General features: G+C 57.1%; 1 long non-coding RNA gene across 2 annotated transcripts; it reads right to left on the bottom strand.

Moving 5' to 3' along the window:
- Nucleotides 1–5,439: 5,439 nt before the first annotated feature.
- Nucleotides 5,440–25,729, bottom strand: LOC142491210 (uncharacterized). Of its 2 annotated transcripts, none has more exons than XR_012800344.1 (4): nt 25,589–25,729; nt 9,643–9,789; nt 8,835–8,899; nt 5,440–5,562 (listed from the first exon to the last, which is right to left on the bottom strand). It is a non-coding gene; the product is annotated as an uncharacterized LOC142491210 (long non-coding RNA). The 2 variants fall into 2 exon arrangements; XR_012800345.1 differs by lacking the exon at nt 25,589–25,729 and adding an exon at nt 21,924–22,168.
- Nucleotides 25,730–27,364: the final 1,635 nt, after the last annotated feature.

Raw genomic sequence — 27,364 nt, 5'->3', positions numbered from 1 at the left:
AGTTTGTATATATGTGCCACGTATGGGCGGCCACAGCTGTTATCTATATACTGCAATAGCAGACAGCTTTGGTATTATAGTATCAGGGTCAGCTGCTTGTGATAAGTGTGCAAACTCGCATAGACTGCATCTATTCCATATAGATGTTATTGTTTGGTTAAGATAACATTATTTGGCATACTTACACAAACGTCTCTCCCTTAGGACACCGTATTGATTCTGTCTCCTGGGATTTGCATATATATGCTATTTTTTGCCAACCATAGCTACCTGCAGAGTGTAATAGCAGACATCCATGGCAGTATACCTAATACCACTGGCCCGCTCACACAGCGCGCTACACGACGTGCACGCGCGTTTGTCTCAGATGCCTGGCGGCCAATGGTAGTGTTCAGTATTGAAACTACCACTGGCTGCAAAGCGCGGCGTCGTCGCTGCTGCAGTCGCGGGACAGCGCTGCTGCAGTCGCGGCGGGGACAGCGCAGCGCGCACTGCCAGCCGCCGCATCCTGCTACCCGCAGTGGGAAGTACTGGGATCCCCCGGGACAGCGCAGCGCGCACTGCCAGCCGCCGCATCCTGCTACCCGCAGTGGGAAGTACTGGGATCCCCCGGGACAGCGCAGCACGCACTGCCAGCCGCCGCATCCTGCTACCCGCAGTGGGAAGTACTGGGATCCCCCGGGACAGCGCAGCGCGCACTGCCAGCCGCCGCATCCTGCTACCCGCAGTGGGAAGTACTGGGATCCCCCGGGACAGCGCAGCGCGCACTGCCAGCCGCCGCATCCTGCTACCCGCAGTGGGAAGTACTGGGATCCCCCGGGACAGCGCAGCACGCACTGCCAGCCGCCGCATCCTGCTACCCGCAGTGGGAAGTACTGGGATCCCCGGGACAGCGCAGCACGCACTGCCAGCCGCCGCATCCTGCTACCCGCAGTGGGAAGTACTGGGATCCCCGGGACAGCGCAGCGCGCACTGCCAGCCGCCGCATCCTGCTACCCGCAGTGGGAAGTACTGGGATCCCCCGGGACAGCGCAGCACGCACTGCCAGCCGCCGCATCCTGCTACCCGCAGTGGGAAGTACTGGGATCCCCCGGGACAGCGCAGCGCGCACTGCCAGCCGCCGCATCCTGCTACCCGCAGTGGGAAGTACTGGGATCCCCGGGACAGCGCAGCGCGCACTGCCAGCCGCCGCATCCTGCTACCCGCAGTGGGAAGTACTGGGATCCCCCGGGACAGCGCAGCGCGCACTGCCAGCCGCCGCATCCTGCTACCCGCAGTGGGAAGTACTGGGATCCCCCGGGACAGCGCAGCGCACACTGCCAGCCGCCGCATCCTGCTACCCGCAGTGGGAAGTACTGGGATCCCCCCGGGACAGCGCAGCGCGCACTGCCAGCCGCCGCATCCTGCTACCCGCAGTGGGAAGTACTGGGATCCCCCGGGACAGCGCAGCGCGCACTGCCAGCCGCCGCATCCTGCTACCCGCAGTGGGAAGTACTGGGATCCCCGGGACAGCGCAGCGCGCACTGCCAGCCGCCGCATCCTGCTACCCGCAGTGGGAAGTACTGGGATCCCCGGGACAGCGCAGCGCACACTGCCAGCCGCCGCATCCTGCTACCCGCAGTGGGAAGTACTGGGATCCCCCGGGACAGCGCAGCGCGCACTGCCAGCCGCCGCATCCTGCTACCCGCAGTGGGAAGTACTGGGATCCCCCGGGACAGCGCAGCGCGCACTGCCAGCCGCCGCATCCTGCTACCCGCAGTGGGAAGTACTGGGATCCCCGGGACAGCGCAGCGCGCACTGCCAGCCGCCGCATCCTGCTACCCGCAGTGGGAAGTACTGGGATCCCCCGGGACAGCGCAGCGCGCACTGCCAGCCGCCGCATCCTGCTACCCGCAGTGGGAAGTACTGGGATCCCCGGGACAGCGCAGCACGCACTGCCAGCCGCCGCATCCTGCTACCCGCAGTGGGAAGTACTGGGATCCCCGGGACAGCGCAGCGCGCACTGCCAGCCGCCGCATCCTGCTACCCGCAGTGGGAAGTACTGGGATCCCCCGGGACAGCGCAGCGCACACTGCCAGCCGCCGCATCCTGCTACCCGCAGTGGGAAGTACTGGGATCCCCCGGGACAGCGCAGCGCGCACTGCCAGCCGCCGCATCCTGCTACCCGCAGTGGGAAGTACTGGGATCCCCCGGGACAGCGCAGCGCGCACTGCCAGCCGCCGCATCCTGCTACCCGCAGTGGGAAGTACTGGGATCCCCCGGGACAGCGCAGCGCACACTGCCAGCCGCCGCATCCTGCTACCCGCAGTGGGAAGTACTGGGATCCCCCGGGACAGCGCAGCGCACACTGCCAGCCGCCGCATCCTGCTACCCGCAGTGGGAAGTACTGGGATCCCCCGGGACAGCGCAGCACGCACTGCCAGCCGCCACATCCTGCTACCCGCAGTGGGAAGTACTGGGATCCCCGGGACAGCGCAGCGCGCACTGCCAGCCGCCGCATCCTGCTACCCGCAGTGGGAAGTACTGGGATCCCCGGGACAGCGCAGCGCGCACTGCCAGCCGCCGCATCCTGCTACCCGCAGTGGGAAGTACTGGGATCCCCGGGACAGCGCAGCACGCACTGCCAGCCGCCGCATCCTGCTACCCGCAGTGGGAAGTACTGGGATCCCCCGGGACAGCGCAGCGCGCACTGCCAGCCGCCGCATCCTGCTACCCGCAGTGGGAAGTACTGGGATCCCCCGGGACAGCGCAGCACGCACTGCCAGCCGCCGCATCCTGCTACCCGCAGTGGGAAGTACTGGGATCCCCCGGGACAGCGCAGCGCGCACTGCCAGCCGCCGCATCCTGCTACCCGCAGTGGGAAGTACTGGGATCCCCCGGGACAGCGCAGCACGCACTGCCAGCCGCCGCATCCTGCTACCCGCAGTGGGAAGTACTGGGATCCCCCGGGACAGCGCAGCGCGCACTGCCAGCCGCCGCATCCTGCTACCCGCAGTGGGAAGTACTGGGATCCCCCGGGACAGCGCAGCGCGCACTGCCAGCCGCCGCATCCTGCTACCCGCAGTGGGAAGTACTGGGATCCCCCGGGACAGCGCAGCACGCACTGCCAGCCGCCGCATCCTGCTACCCGCAGTGGGAAGTACTGGGATCCCCCGGGACAGCGCAGCACGCACTGCCAGCCGCCGCATCCTGCTACCCGCAGTGGGAAGTACTGGGATCCCCAGGACAGCGCAGCGCACACTGCCAGCCGCCGCATCCTGCTACCCGCAGTGGGAAGTACTGGGATCCCCCGGGACAGCGCAGCGCGCACTGCCAGCCGCCGCATCCTGCTACCCGCAGTGGGAAGTACTGGGATCCCCCGGGACAGCGCAGCACGCACTGCCAGCCGCCGCATCCTGCTACCCGCAGTGGGAAGTACTGGGATCCCCCGGGACAGCGCAGCGCGCACTGCCAGCCGCCGCATCCTGCTACCCGCAGTGGGAAGTACTGGGATCCCCCGGGACAGCGCAGCGCGCACTGCCAGCCGCCGCATCCTGCTACCCGCAGTGGGAAGTACTGGGATCCCCCGGGACAGCGCAGCGCGCACTGCCAGCCGCCGCATCCTGCTACCCGCAGTGGGAAGTACTGGGATCCCCCGGGACAGCGCAGCGCGCACTGCCAGACGCCGCATCCTGCTACCCGCAGTGGGAAGTACTGGGATCCCCCGGGACAGCGCAGCGCGCACTGCCAGCCGCCGCATCCTGCTACCCGCAGTGGGAAGTACTGGGATCCCCCGGGACAGCGCAGCGCGCACTGCCAGCCGCCGCATCCTGCTACCCGCAGTGGGAAGTACTGGGATCCCCAGGACAGCGCAGCGCACACTGCCAGCCGCCGCATCCTGCTACCCGCAGTGGGAAGTACTGGGATCCCCCGGGACAGCGCAGCGCGCACTGCCAGCCGCCGCATCCTGCTACCCGCAGTGGGAAGTACTGGGATCCCCCGGGACAGCGCAGCGCGCACTGCCAGCCGCCGCATCCTGCTACCCGCAGTGGGAAGTACTGGGATCCCCCGGGACAGCGCAGCGCACACTGCCAGACGCCGCATCCTGCTACCCGCAGTGGGAAGTACTGGGATCCCCCGGGACAGCGCAGCGCGCACTGCCAGCCGCCGCATCCTGCTACCCGCAGTGGGAAGTACTGGGATCCCCCGGGACAGCGCAGCACGCACTGCCAGCCGCCGCATCCTGCTACCCGCAGTGGGAAGTACTGGGATCCCCCGGGACAGCGCAGCGCGCACTGCCAGCCGCCGCATCCTGCTACCCGCAGTGGGAAGTACTGGGATCCCCCGGGACAGCGCAGCACGCACTGCCAGCCGCCGCATCCTGCTACCCGCAGTGGGAAGTACTGGGATCCCCGGGACAGCGCAGCGCGCACTGCCAGCCGCCGCATCCTGCTACCCGCAGTGGGAAGTACTGGGATCCCCGGGACAGCGCAGCGCGCACTGCCAGCCGCCGCATCCTGCTACCCGCAGTGGGAAGTACTGGGATCCCCCGGGACAGCGCAGCACGCACTGCCAGCCGCCGCATCCTGCTACCCGCAGTGGGAAGTACTGGGATCCCCCGGGACAGCGCAGCGCGCACTGCCAGCCGCCGCATCCTGCTACCCGCAGTGGGAAGTACTGGGATCCCCCGGGACAGCGCAGCGCGCACTGCCAGCCGCCGCATCCTGCTACCCGCAGTGGGAAGTACTGGGATCCCCCGGGACAGCGCAGCGCGCACTGCCAGCCGCCGCATCCTGCTACCCGCAGTGGGAAGTACTGGGATCCCCCGGGACAGCGCAGCGCGCACTGCCAGCCGCCGCATCCTGCTACCCGCAGTGGGAAGTACTGGGATCCCCCGGGACAGCGCAGCACGCACTGCCAGCCGCCGCATCCTGCTACCCGCAGTGGGAAGTACTGGGATCCCCGGGACAGCGCAGCGCGCACTGCCAGCCGCCGCATCCTGCTACCCGCAGTGGGAAGTACTGGGATCCCCAGGACAGCGCAGCGCGCACTGCCAGCCGCCGCATCCTGCTACCCGCAGTGGGAAGTACTGGGATCCCCCGGGACAGCGCAGCGCGCACTGCCAGCCGCCGCATCCTGCTACCCGCAGTGGGAAGTACTGGGATCCCCCGGGACAGCGCAGCGCACACTGCCAGACGCCGCATCCTGCTACCCGCAGTGGGAAGTACTGGGATCCCCCGGGACAGCGCAGCGCACACTGCCAGCCGCCGCATCCTGCTACCCGCAGTGGGAAGTACTGGGATCCCCGGGACAGCGCAGCGCGCACTGCCAGCCGCCGCATCCTGCTACCCGCAGTGGGAAGTACTGGGATCCCCCGGGACAGCGCAGCGCGCACTGCCAGCCGCCGCATCCTGCTACCCGCAGTGGGAAGTACTGGGATCCCCGGGACAGCGCAGCGCACACTGCCAGACGCCGCACATATCCATGCTGCTCGCATGCCTATATAGACCGTTCCTGGCCCACACGTGCTACAAACAGCGGCTCTGCTACTGACCTTCATTGTGACTCTCTCGGTTTTTCTTCCTAAAGAAAAACGATAAAAAGGACAGAAAATAAACATGAAGGTGCCACTTAACCAGCAGCGATAACCGGCACGGTGACCGGCGGGGAGCAAAGAGCTTTACTGGAACCGGCGGGGAGCAAAGAGCTTTACGGTGACCGGCGGGGAGCAAAGAGCTTTACGGGAACCGGCGGGGAGCAAAGAGCTTTACGGTAACCGGCGGGGAGCAAAGAGCTTTACAGTAACCGGCGGGGAGCAAAGAGCTTTACAGTAACCGGCGGGGAGAAAAGAGCTTTACGGGAACCGGCGGGGAGCAAAGAGCTTTACAGTAACCGGCGGGGAGAAAAGAGCTTTACGGTGACCGGCGGGGAGAAAAGAGCTTTACGGTAACCGGCGGGGAGCAAAGAGCTTTACGGTAACCGGCGGGGAGCAAAGAGCTTTACGGTAACCGGCGGGGAGCAAAGAGCTTTACAGTAACCGGCGGGGAGAAAAGAGCTTTACAGTAACCGGCGGGGAGAAAAGAGCTTTACGGTGACCGGCGGGGAGCAAAGAGCGTTACGGTGACCGGCGGGGAGCAAAGAGCTTTACGGGAACCGGCGGGGAGCAAAGAGCTTTACGGGAACCGGCGGGGAGCAAAGAGCTTTACAGTAACCGGCACGGTGACCGGCGGGGAGCAAAGAGCTTTACGGGAACCGGCGGGGAGCACAGAGCTTTACGGGAACCGGCGGGGAGCACAGAGCTTTACGGTAACCGGCGGGGAGCAAAGAGCTTTACGGTGACCGGCGGGGAGCAAAGAGCTTTACGGCAACCGGCGGGGAGCAAAGAGCTTTACGGGAACCGGCGGGGAGCAAAGAGCTTTACGGTAACCGGCGGGGAGCAAAGAGCTTTACGGTAACCGGCGGGGAGCAAAGAGCTTTACGGGAACCGGCGGGGAGCAAAGAGCTTTACGGGAACCGCGGGGAGCAAAGAGCTTTACGGTGACCGGCGGGGAGCAAAGAGCTTTACGGGAACCGGCGGGGAGCAAAGAGCTTTACGGGAACCGGCGGGGAGCAAAGAGCTTTACGGTGACCGGCGGGGAGCAAAGAGCTTTACGGTGACCGGCGGGGAGCAAAGAGCTTTACGGTAACCGCGGGGAGCAAAGAGCTTTACGGTAACCGGCGAGGAGCAAAGAGCGTTACGGGAACCGGCGGGGAGCAAAGAGCTTTACGGTGACCGGCGGGGAGCAAAGAGCTTTACGGGAACCGGCGGGGAGCAAAGAGCTTTACGGGAACCGGCGGGGAGCAAAGAGCTTTACGGGAACCGGCGGGGAGCAAAGAGCTTTACGGGAACCGGCGGGGAGCAAAGAGCTTTACGGTGACCGGCGGGGAGCAAAGAGCTTTACGGTGACCGGCGGGGAGCAAAGAGCTTTACGGGAACCGGCGGGGAGCAAAGAGCTTTACGGTGACCGGCGGGGAGCAAAGAGCTTTACGGGAACCGGCGGGGAGCAAAGAGCTTTACGGGAACCGGCGGGGAGCAAAGAGCTTTACGGTGACCGGCGGGGAGCAAAGAGCTTTACAGTAACCGGCGGGGAGCAAAGAGCTTTACGGTGACCGGCGGGGAGCAAAGAGCTTTACGGGAACCGGCGAGGAGCAAAGAGCTTTACGGTGACCGGCGGGGAGCAAAGAGCGTTACGGTAACCGGCGGGGAGCAAAGAGCTTTACGGTGACCGGCGGGGAGCAAAGAGCTTTACGGGAACCGGCGGGGAGCAAAGAGCTTTACGGTAACCGGCGGGGAGCAAAGAGCTTTACGGTAACCGGCGGGGAGCAAAGAGCTTTACGGGAACCGGCGGGGAGCAAAGAGCTTTACGGTGACCGGCGGGGAGCAAAGAGCTTTACGGTGACCGGCGGGGAGCAAAGAGCTTTACGGTGACATGTTTGGTAAAGTGCGAAACACAAAACCTATGCTTTAGTAGAAGTTCCCCATTGTTACACAGGAAAGTTATAAAGGGATATACCAACTCAATACAGGGATATACCAACTCAATACAGGGATATACCAACTCAATACAGGGATATACCAACTCAATACAGGGATATACCAACTCAATACAGGGATATACCAACTCAATACAGGGATATACCAACTCAATACAGGGATATACCAACTCAATACAGGGATATACCAACTCAATACAGGGATATACCAACTCAATACAGGGATATACCAACTCAATACAGGGATATACCAACTCAATACAGGGATATACCAACTCAATACAGGGATATACCAACTCAATACAGGGATATACCAACTCAATACAGGGATATACCAACTCAATACAGGGATATACCAACTCAATACAGGGATATACCAACTCAATACAGGGATATACCAACTCAATACAGGGATATACCAACTCAATACAGGGATATACCAACTCAATACAGGGATATACCAACTCAATACAGGGATATACCAACTCAATACAGGGATATACCAACTCAATACAGGGATATACCAACTCAATACAGGGATATACCAACTCAATACAGGGATATACCAACTCAATACAGGGATATACCAACTCAATACAGGGATATACCAAATAAGTAAACATGGGAAGGATGTTGATCCAGGGAGTAATCTGATTTGGAGTCAGGAAGGTATGTATTTTTCCCCTTATGAGATATCATTGGATGATATGTCACTGGGGTTTTCTGTTTGCCTTCCCCTGAATTAATATACTGTAAGTACGGATATAGGATAAAGTATCTGTCGTTTAAATTTAGCATAGGCTGAACTTGATGGACATATGTCTTTTTTCAACCTCATCTACTAGGTGACTATGTGACTTCTCCCACAGTATTTCCGCCTCAGTAGTAAGGGGTTTGAGATCTGTGGGCTATAGATATATATATATATATATATATATATATATACATATATATATATATATACACACACACATACACACACACACACACACACACACACACACACACTGTACATACACAGTTAACCAAAACTTTTTCATAACATATTTCTTATGGATTCAAAGAAGTAAAGAGCTTCACCAGCTGCCAGCCGCAGACGCTGCTCACGCCCTGCGCACTTCAGCTTCTACTCAAGCGATTGTGACGAGTGATTTGGAAGAAGTCGGGCGTGAACAGAGCTACTCGGTATCATGATAGAGTGCCGCGGGGCCATTTTTCAGTGGGGGGGATTTGCCTCCACCCTGCCCGGGCACTAACACTTTGTATGTGTATTGAGTAACGTGCCAGGTATCCCTTGTAAGGCCCACATTACACCACCTTACCTGTGCGGTGTCTTGGTAGGAGATTCGCTCCGAGTCATTTCCGGCATGCTTACATACAACGGCACCTGGGGAACAGAAGCAGCGGCGTGACCACTTGGCCTATTTCTCTATACTGTACCAGGTCCATTCCCCACCCACCCACCCGTCCCATTTCTCAATGCACAGGATGCACCAACCACCTGCACATTAACAACCAGTAAGCAAAACATAGCACGGAGAACGTGGATACAAAAAGGTACCGCAATAATCCCTGCAACCCAGTGCTACCCAACCGGGGAGTCCCAGGAGACTTACAAAAGGGGGCTCACAGTGACAGGATGGACAAACACTGGAAGACACAAGAAAGAAGGAAGAAAAAAATGGCGCTTATCCTGCATCGATAACCCAAATAATATATTCCATAATGACGAATAATTATTCTTTTTAAACGGGAATTTTGTGGGGGGGGGGGGGAGGGGAACTGACCCCCAATTGTTGGACATCTTTCTGTGTGCACGGCATGCAGAATGGGGTAGAGACAAAACAAAATGCTTTGGGGTTGGTAAGGGGGGAGGGATTCAACAAGATTTGGAACCACCGGGGGCCATTGTGGAACCATTCGACATTAAAAGGGTTAAATATTACAGGAATAAATGTTAAAAATAAAAAAAAGCAGGGTGCTGTGGGTTGGGGACTCTTCTTTCTGCTTTCCATCAGTAGACGATTGCTATTAATTCAGACATATTGTGGGATCTATCTTAGCCCCCCCCCCCCCCCCCCCCCCCATCGCTGCCGCCTGCAGGTTTCCGGCACGGGGTGATATCCTCACCTCTGAAGCTAGGGCTGGAAGTCTCCTCTCGCGGACTCTTCCCGGCTCCGGCTCACGCTGGCTTCATACTCCGACGCACCATTCCCACCCTCCTCCTCCTCTGCTCCTGGTGGTGCGGGGAGATGGACCTTCTCACCCTTCATTCTACTGCACGGGGAGCAAGAGACGGGAAACAGATGGGTTACAGGAGGAAGAGGACACGGTGTTATGTGGCAGGTATAAACTTCGTTACGTTCCATTGGTCTTTTCAGCATCAGAATGGGAAATTACAACAATAAACAACAGGAACATTCTGATTTTCAACATCGTTTAAAGAAGAGAAGCATTTTTCAGAGAAACAAAGACTAAAAGTGAATTCCTAAGTGGAATTGTGGTGCACAGATATCTCCAAATCTCACAGGTCTCTTTTTCAAAAGTACCCCGAAGAAGAGACCTGCACTCTACAAGTCTGCGTCCCAAGCTGCCACTGACACCGCTTGGTGCGGTCAGCACAATCAATTTAAATTTGTCCGGCCACGCTCAGGCGGCGCGCGCTCATGAGCGTGCACGTATGCTCACGGGCACTGGGTGCTTGCTGAGACAAATTGAATTGACTTTGAGGTGCGCTGAGGGGTCACATGACCTCCTCAGCCAATCAGTGCCAGTCATTATTTTGGCCACCCCCCCCCCTCCACACGCACTTGCAGGAAAAGTTGCCGGACATCTGAACGCTCATGCTTGTAGAGTTTGTGACATCACCACTCAAGCATGAGCACGGTCCGTGGCCCGGGGGGGCGTAATCCCACATATGAAGGCATCTCATGAGGTTCTCCTAAGACGGATGGAACAAGGCATATGCCCGTTCACCAGGAGCGAGGGTCCTTTAAAGTCCCTCGCTGCCTTAAAGCAGCCGTTCAAGCTAATTGGGCTATAACTACAGGCAAAAGCGTTCTTCATAGGTTACCAGCATCCGTTTCTCCGGCCTCACGAGCCTCTTGATTTAATGCCACCTTTAGTAAATTCAGTATTCATATTTCTAAACAAAGAGGTGAAATTGGAGAAGCATAAGTAAGCGTGACTAGCCCAGTGAGTGCTGCCGGACATAATACTTACAGCCCGAAAAGGTATGGTGCTGCATATTGGAACAGGTAAGTTATGGGAGGGGGCCGGGTCACCCACAGCTTTCCCAGGGACCTGGGCTAGTCTCCACCTGGGCCCCACGTTGTTGAGAAGACTTTCTCCCTCCACCCCTCTCTCTTCTGCTCTCCTCACTCACGTTAATGTCTGTAACCCAGGGGTTCTCAACTTCAGCCCTCAAGACCCCCAACAGGTCAGGTTTTGAGGATCTCTCAGCTTCAGCCCAGGTGGCTCAATCAGTGGCTCAGTCTAAGACTTAGCCACCTGTGCTGAAGCTGGGACTGATTGAGCCACCTGTGCAATCCTCAAAACCGGACCCATTTGGGGGGGAGGGAGAGTGCCCTGGAGGAGTTCAGAACCCCTGCTTAATCCTATTCCAGTTATGAGAACAATACCGTAACCAAGGGGTTAACTTTCATTTTAAAAATACCTATTGTCCTCTGTCTCCTGTGAGTTACCTGGGTCAACCTTGTCTTTGCATTAACAGGCCAATAATACAATGGGAGAAAAAAACCTGTTTATAATAGTAGTGACTGGTGAAAATGCACAGATGTACGCGAGATGTGACCCGGTCTCTAAGTGTTCAGCAAAGGCATTGTGTACATTCCCCAGATGGATCTGCAGACAGGTGACATCCTGAGATGGGTCTGCAGACAGGTGACATCCTGAGATGGATCTGCAGACAGGTGACATCCTGAGATGGGTCTGCAGACAGGTGACATCCTGAGATGGGTCTGCAGACAGGTGACATCCTGAGATGGGTCTGCAGACTGGTGACATCCTGAGATGGGTCTGCAGACAGGTGACATCCTGAGATGGGTCTGCAGACAGGTGACATCCTGAGATGGGTCTGCAGACAGGTGACATCCTGAGATGGATCTGCAGACAGGTGACATCCTGAGATGGGTCTGCAGACAGGTGACATCCTGAGATGGGTCTGCAGACTGGTGACATCCTGAGATGGGTCTGCAGACAGGTGACATCCTGAGATGGGTCTGCAGACAGGTGACATCCTGAGATGGGTCTGCAGACAGGTGACATCCTGAGATGGATCTGCAGACAGGTGACATCCTGAGATGGGTCTGCAGACAGGTGACATCCTGAGATGGGTCTGCAGACAGGTGACATCCTGAGATGGGTCTGCAGACAGGTGACATCCTGAGATGGGTCTGCAGACAGGTGACATCCTGAGATGGGTCTGCAGACTGGTGACATCCTGAGATGGGTCTGCAGACCGGTGACATCCAGAGACGGGTCTGCAGACAGGTGACATCCTGAGACGGGTCTCCAGACAGGTGACATCCTGAGACGGGTCTGCAGACAGGTGACATCCTGAGACGGGTCTGCAGACAGGTGACATCCTGAGACGGGTCTGCAGACAGGTGACATCCTGAGACGGGTCTGCAGACAGGTGACATCCTGAGACGGGTCTGCAGACAGGTGACATCCTGAGACGGGTCTGCAGACAGGTGACATCCTGAGACGGGTCTGCAGACAGGTGACATCCTGAGACGGGTCTGCAGACAGGTGACATCCTGAGACGGGTCTGCAGACAGGTGACATCCTGAGACGGGTCTCCAGACAGGTGACATCCTGAGACGGGTCTGCAGACAGGTGACATCCTGAGACGGGTCTGCAGACAGGTGACATCCTGAGACGGGTCTGCAGACAGGTGACATCCTGAGACGGGTCTGCAGACAGGTGACATCCTGAGATGGGTCTGCAGACAGGTGACATCCTGAGATGGGTCTGCAGACAGGTGACATCCTGAGATGGGTCTGCAGACAGGTGACATCCTGAGATGGGTCTGCAGACAGGTGACAGAAAGGGAGCACCCTCCAATTGCTTACAGATTTTAAAATGTATGATAATTAAAATCTGATGCAATGCACAAGGATCAGAAATATAGATTTGTGTCAGGCAAAATTAGTGTGCAACAATATCATCTGTGAGGGGTTTTGTGTTGCGTAGCTGAGATATTTGTTGCCTCCCTCCAAACTAAAAGCTGCCCTAGTAAAAATCACTTCTGCGCCTTTGGCAAAACCATTTGAATGCACCGGTGAGGGTTATGTTATTCTAGCGCAGTGTTTTCAACAGGAGTTCCTCAGAAACCTTGGGTTCCCCGAGCATTCCTAAAGGGTTCCCCGAGCATTCCTAAAGGGTTCCCAGCAATTTTCTAGTCATTTGAAAATGTTATCTAATACAGAAGAATTTACAATGCATCTGATCTCAGACGCACTATTAGAGAGGGTCGGGGTTCCTTACAATGCATCTGATCTCAGACCCGCTAATAGAGAGGGTTGGGGTTCCTTACAATGTATCTGATCTCAGGACGTGCTATTAGAGAGGGTTGGGGTTCCTTACAATGCATCTGATCTCAGACGCGCTATTAGATTGGGTTGGGGTTCCTTAAAATGCATCTGATCTCAGGACGCGCTATTAGAGAAGGTCGGGGTTCCTTACAATGCATCTGATCACAGAATTGCCATTAGAGATGGTTGGAGGTTCCTCAGAATTTCACTTGGGGTTCCTTAACCAAACAAAAGGTTGGCAACCGCTGTTCTAGGGGTTATCGGGAAAGAGTTATAGGGCATTTTATACTGTTATCTTCATTTGGGTTTAAAAAGCACTGCTCCCAGCCATCATTGTCATGGAAGATTGATGAGTGGAAGGTAAGACACACCCAGAAAAGGTTGTCCAGCCCGAGTCACCGGGGCAAAGGTTTGGCTTTAAAAAGAATGAGTTTGAATAGAAAAATCAGAATCCAACATGGAGGGGCATGACATCCATAACACGTGACTTCTCATATCCGCAACTTCAAGACCTCTTTGGAGGGATCTAATGTTGTACATTGGTAATGTATAGATTCTGGTTTATTATTGTATTTTATGAAACAGTCTATATTTTTATATTGTATGTTTTTGTAACATTCCTTTTCTGTAAACATGCACTGTACCACTTTTCGGATACTAAATCTAAGATTTAACAAGTACGGTCTTTGGGCTCTAATTTAACTTAGTACCTTTTAAAAGAGATTAACCGCCTTTTCGGACACCTTTTGCTACATTGGGTTTTTGTGTTAATTTGTCCAGTAAACGCAGGACCAAGGACCCCTCAGGGAAACACCTTACATTATTCTGGTGGTGGCAGTGGAATTGAGGTGTAATATGACTGTCTCTGCGGAGGTAAATGAGGCCAGCTGGAGGTTTGAGCACGTTTCACATACACAAGTCACGTGCACACAGATGTGGCACTCACGACACTGCCTCCATCCTCTCCCCTTAGGCCTTGGCCAGGCAGGGAACGGGCACGCAGACGCTCGTGCGCTGCGCCCTGCTCGGTGGGGCGACTCGTGGCTGGCTAGGCGCGCACTCCCGACGTCACGGAGCTGGTTCACCCTCATTGGGCGAACCGCTCACGTGACGCGCTTGCGAGGGGCAAAATCAAATTTGCTTGCTCTAAGCGCCGAGCGGTTGCAGGCGCGTGCTCACGCTGGCCACACACATTGCCTCAATGCATTTCATCGCGGCCAGCGTGAGCGCGCGCTCAGCGCCACCATGGACGAGGCCTTACTCTGTCACCCACTCTCACCCCTCCACCCTTCTCTCTTACTCTTTCCCACCAAGAAGTGGGACCACCAAGGCGACCGATAATGGAAGTTGGTCCCTGCGCTCCCCCCGTCAGAGACCCTAAGGGGAGCTCCGAGAGCATTCTTGAATATTGAAAGATTACAGAGGGATGTTGCGTTTTGAAACAGAATAGGGAAATGGGGGGGAGGTCGGCCTTTATTTGCCTATGGCAGCACCTGTAGGGAATGGTGCCAACATTGGGGAGGTGACTCAGTTTCCTCCAATGCTCACAGTTTCCAGGGCTTCTATATCCCTGTGTGAGTTCTTTTGAATATTGTTTGTTGCATGTTCTGGTATTTTTAGGAGTGGCGAGCATAATGTGCGTCCTGTGACACGAAATAAAGGCATTATAGACTTATTGTATTCATTTTATAATGTCTTTTATCATTTAAACTAAAATGTATGCGATAATCAGGAAACTAACATTAAACCAAGGATAGTATAATCTACAGAATGTACCAACAAAAAAAAGCGAATATAATAGGAATATTATCTTAATTGTGCCTTAAATATTGCTAGCACCATCATACTGGTCAACGATTCTTCAACACTCAGGGTACAAAACACACGCGGGACTCGAAGGGTTACTAAGTAGAATTGGAAAACGTGTTGCACGCAGCTCTGGTGTCGAAACGAATATGCTAATCGGACATGTGGCACAAACACTGCCAACAGTCTGAGCAAATATGAGGATTCTGTGTTAAAGGTCCCACATGTAGTAGCAGGATATAGATAGGTCCCACATGTAGTAGCAGGATATAGATAGGTCCCACATGTAGTAGCAGGATATAGATAGGTCCCACATGTAGTAGCAGGATATAGATAGGTCCCACATGTAGTAGCAGGATATAGATAGGTCCCACATGTAGTAGCAGGATATAGATAGGTCCCACATGTAGTAGCAGGATATAGATAGGTCCCACATGTAGTAGCAGGATATAGATAGGTCCCACATGTAGTAGCAGGATATAGATAGGTCCCACATGTAGTAGCAGGATATAGATAGGTCCCACATGTAGTAGCAGGATATAGATAGGTCCCACATGTAGTAGCAGGATATAGATAGGCAGAGGCACACCAAAGGCCAGACAGGTGAACAGTATCAAAGTCCTGGTGTAGCCGCTAACCCATCAAAGCCCTAATGTTACAACTCAGAGCATAGACCTATAGTAAGTACAGCACAGAAAAGACGGAGGCAAACAAACAGTTTTAGTTGCAAAAAACATTGCGGAGGCTTTACTCCATGCTTAAAGCAGACCAAATAACATTTCGGGGACGCAGCGCTGATTTACAGCTACACACTCTACCCCCCCCCCCCACATATGTTAAGCGTTTGTGTGTGTGTGTCCCCACGCCACCAGTGTTGCAGTACCCACAACACACGCACGGCGGCGGCGGCACCAGTGTCTGGGACACCCACGCACGGCGGCAGCACCAGTGTTGCAGTGTCCGGAACACACACGCGCCACCAGTGTTGCAGTGTCCGGAACACACACGCGCCACCAGTGTTACAGTGTCCGGAACACACACACGCCACCAGTGTTACAGTGTCCGGAACACACACACGCCACCAGTGTTACAGTGTCCGGAACACACACACGCCACCAGTGTTGTAGTGTCCGGAACACACACACGCCACCAGTGTTGTAGTGTCCGGAACACACACACGCCACCAGTGTTGCAGTGTCCGGAACACATACACGCCACCAGTGTTGCAGTGTCCGGAACACACACGCGCCACCAGTGTTGTAGTGTCCGGAACACACACACGCCACCAGTGTTGTAGTGTCCGGAACACACACACGCCACCAGTGTTGCAGTGTCCGGAACACACACACGCCACCAGTGTTGTAGTGTCCGGAACACACACACGCCACCAGTGTTGTAGTGTCCGGAACACACACACGCCACCAGTGTTGCAGTGTCCGGAACACACACGCCACCAGTGTTGTAGTGTCCGGAACACACACGCCACCAGTGTTACAGTGTCCGGAACACACACGCGCCACCAGTGTTACAGTGCCCGTAACACACACACGCCACCAGTGTTGCAATGTCCGGAACACACACGCGCCACCAGTGTTACAGTGTCCGGAACACACACACGCCACCAGTGTTGCAGTGTCCGGAACACACACACGCCACCAGTGTTGCAGTGTCCGGAACACACACACGCCACCAGTGTTGCAGTGTCCGGAACACACACACACGCCACCAGTGTTGCAGTGTCCGGAACACACACACGCGCCACCAGTGTTGCAGTGTCCGGAACACACACACACGCCACCAGTGTTGCAGTGTCCGGAACACACACGCGCCACCAGTGTTGCAGTGTCCGGAACACACACGCGCCACCAGTGTGGCAGTGTCCGGAACACACACACGCCACCAGTGTTGCAGTGTCCGGAACACACACACACGCCACCAGTGTTACAGTGTCCGGAACACACACGCGCGCCACCAGTGTTACAGTGTCCGGAACACACACACGCCACCAGTGTTGTAGTGTCCGGAACACACACGCGCCACCAGTGTTACAGTGTCCGGAACACACACACGCCACCAGTGTGGCAGTGTCCGGAACACACACACGCCACCAGTGTTGTAGTGTCCGGAACACACACGCGCCACCAGTGCTGCAGTGTCCAGAACACACACACGCCACCAGTGTTGTAGTGTCCGGAACACACACACGCCACCAGTGTTGCAGTGTCCGGAACACACACACGCCACCAGTGTTGTAGTGTCCGGAACACACACACGCCACCAGTGTTGCAGTGTCCAGAACACACACGCGCCACCAGTGTTGCAGTGTCCAGAACACACACGCACCACCAGTGTTGCAGTGTCCGGAACACACACGCGCCACCAGTGTTGTAGTGTCCGGAACACACACACGCCACCAGTGTTGTAGTGTCCGGAACACACACACGCCACCAGTGTTGCAGTGTCCGGAACACACACACGCCACCAGTGTTGCAGTGTCCGGAACACACACGCGCCACCAGTGTTTTAGTGTCCGGAACACACACGCGCCACCAGTGCTGCAGTGTCCAGAACACACACACACCACCAGTGTTACAGTGTCCGGAACACACACGCGCCACCAGTGTTGTAGTGTCCGGAACACACACGCGCCACCAGTGCTGCAGTGTCCAGAACACACACACACACGCCACCAGTGTTACAGTGTCCAGAACACACACGCACCACCAGTGTTACAGTGTCCGGAACACACACACGCCACCAGTGTTGCAGTGTCCAGAACACACACGCACCACCAGTGTTGTAGTGTCCGGAACACACACGCGCCACCAGTGTTGTAGTGTCCGGAACACACACACGCCATCAGTGTGGCAGTGTCCGGAACACACACGTGCCACCAGTGTTGCAGTGTCCGGAACACACACACGCCATCAGTGTTGCAGTGTCCGGAACACACACGCGCCACCAGTGTTGTAGTGTCCGGAACACACACACGCCACCAGTGCTGTAGTGTCCGGAACACACACACGCCACCAGTGCTGTAGTGTCCGGAACACACACACACGCCACCAGTGTTGCAGTGTCCGGAACACACACGCGCCACCAGTGTTGTAGTGTCCGGAACACACACACACGCCACCAGTGTGGCAGTGTCCGGAACACACACACACGCCACCAGTGTTACAGTGTCCGGAACACACAAACGCCACCAGTGTTGTAGTGTCCGGAACACACACGCGCCACCAGTGTTACAGTGTCCGGAACACACACACGCCACCAGTGTTGTAGTGTCCGGAACACACACAAGCGCCACCAGTGTTGTAGTGTCCGGAACAAACACGCCACCAGTGTTACAGTGTCCGGAACACACACACGCCACCAGTCTTGCAGTGTCCGGAACAAACACGCCACCAGTGTTACAGTGTCCGGAACACACACACGCCACCAGTGTTACAGTGTCCGGAACACACACACGCCACCAGTGTTGCAGTGTCCAGAACACACACGCGCCACCAGTGTTACAGTGCCCGTAACACACACACACGCCACCAGTCTTGCAGTGTCCGGAACACACACGCCACCAGTGTTACAGTGTCCGGAACACACACGCCACCAGTGTTGCAGTGTCCGGAACACACACGCGCCACCAGTGTTGCAGTGTCCGGAACACACACACACGCCACCAGTGTTGCAGTGTCCGGAACACACACACGCACCACCAGTGTTGTAGTGTCCGGAACACACACACGCACCACCAGTGTTGCAGCGTCCGGAACACACACACGCCACCAGTGTTGTAGTGTCCGGAACATACACGCCACCAGTGTTGCAGTGTCCGGAACACACACGTGCCACTAGTGTTGTAGTGTCCGGAACACACACGCGCCACCAGTGTTGTAGTGTCCGGAACACACACACGCCACCAGTGTTGTAGTGTCCGGAACACACACACACGCCACCAGTGTTGCAGTGTCCAGAACACACACGCGCCACCAGTGTTGTAGTGTCCGGAACACACACACACACGCCACCAGTGTGGCAGTGTCCGGAACACACACACACACGCCACCAGTGTTGTAGTGTCCGGAACAAACACACACCACCAGTGTTGCAGTGTCCGGAACACACACACACCACCAGTGTTGCAGTGTCCGGAACACACACAAACACCACCAGTGTTGTAGTGTCCGGAACACACACGCGCCACCAGTGTGGCAGTGGTCGGAACACACACGCACCACCAGTGTGGCAGTGTCTGGAACACACACGCGCCACCAGTGTTGCAGTGTCCGGAACACACACGCACGCCACCAGTGTTGCAGTGTCCGGAACACACACGCACGCCACCAGTGTGGCAGTGTCCGGAACACACACGCCACCAGTGTTGCAGTGTCCGGAACACACACGCGCCACCAGTGTTGCAGTGTCCGGAACACACACGCGCCACCAGTGCTGCAGTGTCCGGAACACACACACACGCCACCAGTGTTGCAGTGTCCGGAACACACACACGCCACCAGTGTTGCAGTGTCCGGAACACACACACGCCACCAGTGTTGCAGTGTCCGGAACACACACGCGCCACCAGTGTTGTTGTGTCCGGAACACACACACACGCCACCAGTGTTGCAGTGTCCAGAACACACACACGCCACCAGTGTTGCAGTGTCCGGAACACACACGCGCCACCAGTGTTACAGTGTCCGGAACACACACACACACGCCACCAGTGTTGTAATGTCCGGAACACACACACACGCCACCAGTGTGTCAGTGTCTGGAACACACACGCACCACCAGTGTTGCAGTGTCCGGAACACACACGCGCCACCAGTGTTGCAGTGTCCGGAACACACACGCGCCACCAGTGTTGCAGTGTCCGGAACACACATGCGCCACCAGTGCTGCAGTGTCCAGAACACACACACACGCCACCAGTGTTGCAGTGTCCGGAACACACACGCGCCACCAGTGTTGCAGTGTCCGGAACACACACACGCGCCACCAGTGTGGCAGTGTCCGGAACACACACACGCCACCAGTGTGGCAGTGTCCGGAACACACACGCACGCCACCAGTGTGGCAGTGTCCGGAACACACACGCACGCCACCAGTGTGGCAGTGTCCGGAACACACACGCCACCAGTGTTGCAGTGTCCGGAACACACACGCGCCACCAGTGTTGCAGTGTCCGGAACACACACGCGCCACCAGTGTTGCAGTGTCCGGAACACACACACGCGCCACCAGTGTGGCAGTGTCCGGAACACACACACGCCACCAGTGTGGCAGTGTCCGGAACACACACGCACGCCACCAGTGTGGCAGTGTCCGGAACACACACGCACGCCACCAGTGTGGCAGTGTCCGGAACACACACGCCACCAGTGTTGCAGTGTCCGGAACACACACGCGCCACCAGTGTTGCAGTGTCCGGAACACACACGCGCCACCAGTGTTGCAGTGTCCGGAACACACACACGCCACCAGTGTTGCAGTGTCCGGAACACACACGCGCCACCAGTGTTGCAGTGTCCGGAACACACACGCACGCCACCAGTGTGGCAGTGTCCGGAACACACACGCCACCAGTGTTGCAGTGTCCGGAACACACACGCGCCACCAGTGTTGCAGTGTCCGGAACACACACGCGCCACCAGTGTTGCAGTGTCCGGAACACACACACGCCACCAGTGTTGCAGTGTCCGGAACACACACGCGCCACCAGTGTTGTAGTGTCCGGAACACACACGCGCCACCAGTGTTGCAGTGTCCGGAACACACACGCGCCACCAGTGCTGCAGTGTCCAGAACACACACACACGCCACCAGTGTTGCAGTGTCCGGAACACACACACGCCACCAGTGTTGCAGTGTCCGGAACACACACGCGCCACCAGTGTTGTAGTGTCCGGAACACACACACACGCCACCAGTGTTGCAGTGTCCAGAACACACACGCGCCACCAGTGTTGCAGTGTCCGGAACACACACACACGCCACCAGTGTTGCAGTGTCCAGAACACACACGCGCCACCAGTGTTGCAGTGTCCAGAACACACACGCGCCACCAGTGTTGCAGTGTCCGGAACACACACGCGCCACCAGTGTTGCAGTGTCCAGAACACTCACAGCAGCCACTTGGCACAAGGTGCTTTAGACTCTGAGCACTGGCACTTGGTAGACAGGTGTGGTTAATACCAGCTAACAGCAGCCCTCAGCATTTGGCGGGTACCTGGCCATCAGTATTAAGCAGGATAGATGTTGATAGCTGCCTACCATGCAACACACAACACTGACAGTCCTCCAGCGCATGCACTTCACACGTGTTTACCAACGTCAGTCCATTAACCACTTCGCTGCCAGAGGGGTCTGCAACACTGGGATCTGGCGCCATCAGTCTTTTTTTTTCCTGGCTACAATGTAGTAGCCAGTGTCCATCAGCAAGCACTGGACCCCCCTGTCTCCAAACTACAGGTCTTTGGCACACAACACAAAAGAAGATAGTACATTTTGGGGGACTTTCCCCATTTTGATAGGGCCACTATCCTTTAACACTCACCTGTTAGTGGCCATCAGCCCCCCACCCTGACCACCAATTACTCACTGGCCTCTAGCTGTCCCTGCACTTTTTCTCCTGTCCTTTGGTCACCCATCTCTAGCTGCCCCCTGTGTAATTATACCCTGGCTGCATCCAGCCCCCCCCCCTCTGCTTGCCCCCTAATCATTAGCCCCCAACTGCCCCCTTATCATTAGCCCCCAACTGCCCCCTAATCATTAGCCCCCAACTGCCCCCTAATCATTAGCCCCCAACTGCCCCCTAATCATTAGCCCCCAACTGCCCCCTAATCATTAGCCCCCAACTGCCCCCTAATCATTAGCCCCCAACTGCCCCCTAATCATTAGCCCCCAACTGCCCCCTAATCATTAGCCCCTGGCTTCCACTGGTCACCAGCCTCTGTCTGTCCCCCCGCCTCTGTCTGTCCCCCACCTCTGGCAGCCCCCTGCCCCGCGGTATATCCGGGGGTCTGTGCCGGTGTTACCACTTACCAGGACATTTCCCGGGAAATCCGACCCCTGACTGGGATCAAGTGTCAAACCCCCAGGAAATGACCGGGGAGAAACCCCTCCGAGCGCCGCACAATCCTGGGGTATGGGATCAATCCAGGGACCATAGAAAGATGGGAGAGGAGAGGCCAGAGCGCCCCCCTAACCAGCGCCTCTCCTGTACTGAGCTCTTAAGGACACCAGCGACCTCTGGTGGGCTCCCTAGCAGCACACAGTAAGTGCTCACCTTGCTGGGAGCTCTGGCTGGGGAGCTTATGCTGAGAGAGGCTGGGAGCTCTGGTTGGGGGAGGCTGGGGGCTCTGGCTGGGGGGGGCTGGGGGCTCTGGCTGGGGGGGGCTGGGGGCTCTGGCTGGGGGGGGCTGGGGGCTCTGGCTGGGGGGGGCTGGGGGCTCTGGTTGGGGGAGGCTGGGGGCTCTGGTTGGGGGAGGCTGGGGGCTCTGGTTGGGGGAGGCTGGGGGCTCTGGTTGGGGGAGGCTGGGGGCTCTGGTTGGGGGAGGCTGGGAGCTCTGGTTGGGGGAGGCTGGGAGCTCTGGCTGGGGAGCTTATGCTGAGAGAGGCTGGGAGCTCTGGTTGGGGGAGGCTGGGGGCTCTGGTTGGGGGAGGCTGGGGGCTCTGGCTGGGGGAGGCTGGGGGCTCTGGCTGGGGGAGGCTGGGAGCTCTGGTTGGGGGAGGCTGGGGGCTCTGGCTGGGGGAGGCTGGGAGCTCTGGTTGGGGGAGGCTGGGAGCTCTGGCTGAGAGCTCTGGTTGGGGGAGGCTGGGAGCTCTGGCTGGGGAGCTTATGCTGGGGGAGGCTGGGGGCTCTGGTTGGGGAGGCTGGGGCTCTGGTTGGGGGAGGCTGGGGGCTCTGGTTGGGGGAGTCTGGGGGGCTCTGGTTGGGGGAGGCTGGGAGCTCTGACTGGGAGAGGCTGGGAGCTCTGGTTGGGGGAGGCTGGGAGCTCTGGTTGGGGGAGGCTGGGAGCTCTGGTTGGGGGAGGCTGGGAGCCCTGGTTGGTGGAGGCTGGGAGCTCTGGTTGGGGGAGGCTGGGAGCTCTGGTTGGGGGAGGCTGGGAGCTCTGGCTGGGGAGCTTATGCTGAGAGAGGCTGGGAGCTCTGGTTGGGGGAGGCTTGGAGCTCTGGTTGGGGGAGGCTGGGAGCTCTGGTTGGGGGAGGCTGGGGGCTCTGGTTGGGGGAGGCTGGGGGCTCTGGTTGGGGGAGGCTGGGAGCTCTGGTTGGGGAGCTTATGCTGGGGGAGGCTTGGAGCTTATGCTGGGGGAGGCTGGGAGCTCTGGCTGGGAGAGGCTGGGAGCTCTGGTTGGGGAGGCTGGGAGCTCTGGTTGGGGAGGCTGGGAGCTCTGGCTGGGGAACTTATGCTGGGGGAGGCTGGGAGCTCTGGCTGGGAGAGGCTGGGAGCTCTGGTTGGGGAGGCTGGGAGCTTATGCTGGGGGAGGCTGGGAGCTCTGGTTGGGGGAGGCTGGGGGCTCTGGTTGGGGAGGCTGGGGGCTCTGGTTGGGGGAGGCAGGGGGCTCTGCTTGGGGGAGGCTGGGAGCTCTGGTTGGGGGAGGCTAGGAGCTCTGGTTGGGGGGGCTGGGAGCTCTGGTTGGGGGGGGGGGCTGGGAGCTCTGGTTGGGGAGGCTGGGAGCTCTGGCTGGGGGAGGCTGGGAGCTCTAGCTGGGGGAGGCTGGGAGCTCTGGTTGGGGGAGGCTGGGAGCTCTGGTTGGGGGAGGCTGGGAGCTCTGGTTGGGGGAGGCTGGGAGCTCTGGTTGGGGGAGGCTGTGAACTCTGGTTGGGGGAGGCTGGGAGCTCTGGCTGGGGGGGGGCTGGGAGCTCTGGCTGGGGGGAGGCTGGGAGCTCTGGCTGGGGGGAGGCTGGGAGCTCTGGCTGGGGGGAGGCTGGGAGCTCTGGTTGGGGGGACTGGGAGCTCTGGCTGGGGGAGGCTGGGAACTCTGCTTTGGGGAGGCTGGGAACTCTGCTTTGGGGAGGCTGGGAACTCTGGTTGGGGAGGCTGGGAGCTCTGGCTGGGGGGGGGCTGGGAGCTCTGGCTGGGGGGAGGCTGGGAGCTCTGGCTGGGGGGAGGCTGGGAGCTCTGGCTGGGGGGAGGCTGGGAGCTCTGGCTGGGGGGAGGCTGGGAGCTCTGGCTGGGGGGAGGCTGGGAGCTCTGGTTGGGGGGACTGGGAGCTCTGGCTGGGGGAGGCTGGGAGCTCTGGTTGGGGGGGGGGCTGGAAGCTCTGGCTGGGGGGGGCTGGGAGCTCTGGTTGGGGGGACTGGGAGCTCTGGCTGGGGAGCAAGGCAGGAACAATTGCCCCAATAGCTCTCCTTTGTCCCCCTGTAATCCCCTTGGATCCCTTGTCTTCCACTGCCCACCTTCTCTTCCCCGTGTGTCACCCCCTCTCCGTGTCAATGTGTGCTGTGGTCAGGTATACTCAGTGTCAGTGTATAGTGCGGTCAGGTTATACTCGATCAGTGTATAGTGCGGTCAGGTTATACTCGATCAGTGTATACAGTAGTGTGGTCAGGTTATACTCAGTATTAGTGTATAGTGCCGTCAGGTTATACGCAGTATTAGTGTATAGTGCCGTCAGGTTATACTCAGTATTATTGTATAGTGCCGTCAGGTTATACTCAGTATTAGTGAATTGTGCGGTTAGGTTATACTCTGTGACAGTATATAGTGCTGTAAGGTTATACTCAGTGTCAGTGTATAGTGCGGTCAGGTTATACTCAGGATCAGTGTATAGTGCGGTCAAGTTATACTCAGTATCAGTGTATAGTGCCGTCAGGTTATACTCTGTGACAGTATATAGTGCGGTCAGGTTATACTCAGTGTCGGTGTATAGTGCGGTGAGGTTATACTCAGTGTCAGTGTATAGTGCGGTGAGGTTATACTCAGGATCAGTGTATAGTGCGGTCAGGTTATACTCAGTATCAGTGTATAGTACGGTCAGGTTATACTCAGTATCGGTGTATAGTGCGGTCAGGTTATACTCAGTACGGTCAGGTTATACTCAGTATCGGTGTATAGTGCGGTCAGGTTATACTCAGTATCAGTGTATAGTGCGGTCAGGTTATACTCTGTATCAGTGTATAGTGCGGTCAGGTTATACTCTGATTCAGTGTATAGTGCGGTCAGGTTATATTTGTGCCAGTGTATAGTGCGGTCAGGTTATACTCTGATTCAGTGTATAGTGCGGTCAGGTTATACTCAGTATCGGTGTATAGTGCGGTCAGGTTATACTCAGTATCAGTGTATAGTGCGGTCAGGTTATACTCTGTATCAGTGTATAGTACGGTCAGGTTATACTCAGTATCGGTGTATAGTGCGGTCAGGTTATACTCTGATTCAGTGTATAGTGCGGTCAGGTTATACTCAGTATCAGTGTATAGTGCGGTCAGGTTATACTCTGTATCAGTGTATAGTGCGGTCAGGTTATACTCTGTATCAGTGTATAGTACGGTCAGGTTATACTCAGTATCGGTGTATAGTGCGGTCAGGTTATACTCAGTATCAGTGTATAGTGCGGTCAGGTTATACTCTGTATCAGTGTATAGTGCGGTCAGGTTATACTCTGATTCAGTGTATAGTGCGGTGAGGTTATACTCTGTGCCAGTGTATAGTGCGGTCAGGTTATACTCTGTGCCAGTGTATAGTGCGGTCAGGTTATACTCGGCACCTCTTGCTGCCGCCGCTCCTAATATCACACCCGGGACCGGTTACAAACTCCGGGCCGGATCCGGCCTCCGGCGGAGCCCCCGCACACCATCAACCAAGCCAAAGCACCACGGCCATCACAACCAATCAGCACTCGGCAGGTCTGCAGCAACTTCCAATCAAAAAGCAGGTGGCTACCTGTACACTGATTGACAGAGCTAAAGGACCAATCAAGTTCAGCCAAGAGGCGGAGCTCTGCCAGTGGAAAAAAAAAACCTTGTACCCTTTGGTTGCGAAACCGAGGAAGTGTTTGTTTAATGACTGGTGATTGACGGGCAGACGGACCAATCATGAGGTAAGTGGGCAGTATCCAATCCTTAAAGGGACATAGCCAGCAAATTATTCAGTGCCCGTACTGAGCACCATCAGAAAGTGTATTATTACAGGGAGTCCTCGTTATCCAACGTTTCACTTTACAAAGAATGGCGTATCCAACGCTTTCCCATGCAACCCCAAGGGTTTCATTGAAGCAGGGGTTCTGAACCCTGTTAATTTCAGTACCCTGCTGCTGGAGATACTTCTGTAGGGGGCGTCAGTAGCCGCTTGGCTAGCAGGGTTCACGTTATGGCGGCGTTCCAAACCTCCCGCGCGCCGCTGGCGAATAGGAAGCCGTGATGTCGTCGTCCAGCGCGGCTTCCTATTGGCCCGCGGCGTGATGCGGGATCTTTAAACGTTGCCGAAATCCCGGGGTCCCCCTGAGCTACAAATGAATGTGATTCCGCTCCCGCTGCCTCTATCCTACGCGACAGCAGTAATAATGTAACAGGCGCTTTAATCCTTCAAAAACTGCAGGAAATATTCCGCTTCCGCGCCGCGCTCTTTGTGCGTATTATAAAGGAGCGTTCCTGCCCTGCTCCGCATTGGGTTTGCATTGCTCACCAGTTCCATGTCCATATACTAATAATAGCAGGTAACGCTATGAAACTGGTGTATAGAACATCGCAAACAGATCTGCAACACCCATTGTTGGGGGGGGGGGGGGTTTATGTGACTGCCTTTCTCGTGTAGCATTCAGCGTGAAAGGAGCCCTTCCCGCCCGGATACGCGGGCTCTCGTACTCTGTAATGCGTGTCGCATGTCCAGCCCGTGGGGGAAAGGCTTTTATCTAGAAGCGGTTTGTCAAAAATAGCTCAAACTTGTCATTCTTGCAAACCCGCTTCCATCCTAGTACGGGGGGGGGGGGGGGGGGAGGCGAACACCAGTCCTCACGGACCCACAACAGGTCAGGGTTTCAGCATATCCTGCATCAAGATAGGTGGCTCAATGACTGCACCCCCTGTGCTGAAGCAGGAATATCCTGAACACGTGACCTGTTGGTGGCTTTTGAGGACTAGAGTTGCCGCAACCCTCCCCCCCCGTCCCCCCTCTGCACTAGTAGCTCTCCTAGGATCACAGGTGGCTTCTCCAAAAATTCTGGACACAGTGGCGAAAGGTGCGAGACGCGCATGCCCACGCACTCGCCTCTCCGCTCCATGCTGCTTCCTCCTCTCATCGGCCGTGTGGAGTGACCGCCCAGCGGCCGTGTGGAGTGACCGCCCAGCGGCCGTGTGTGTGACCGCCCTGCGGCCGTGTGGAGTGACCGCCCTGCGTCCGTGTGGAGTGACCGCCCAGCGTCCGTGTGGAGTGACCGCCCAGCGTCCGTGTGGAGTGACCGCCCTGCGGCCGTGTGGAGTGACCGCCCTGCGGCCGTGTGGAGTGACCGCCCTGCGGCCGTGTGGAGTGACCGCCCTGCGGCCGT

The sequence above is a fragment of the Ascaphus truei genome, chromosome 3 (assembly GCF_040206685.1).
Source record: "Ascaphus truei isolate aAscTru1 chromosome 3, aAscTru1.hap1, whole genome shotgun sequence".
Lineage (NCBI taxonomy): Eukaryota > Metazoa > Chordata > Amphibia > Anura > Ascaphidae > Ascaphus > Ascaphus truei.
This window is presented reverse-complemented; position numbering and strand designations above follow the sequence as displayed.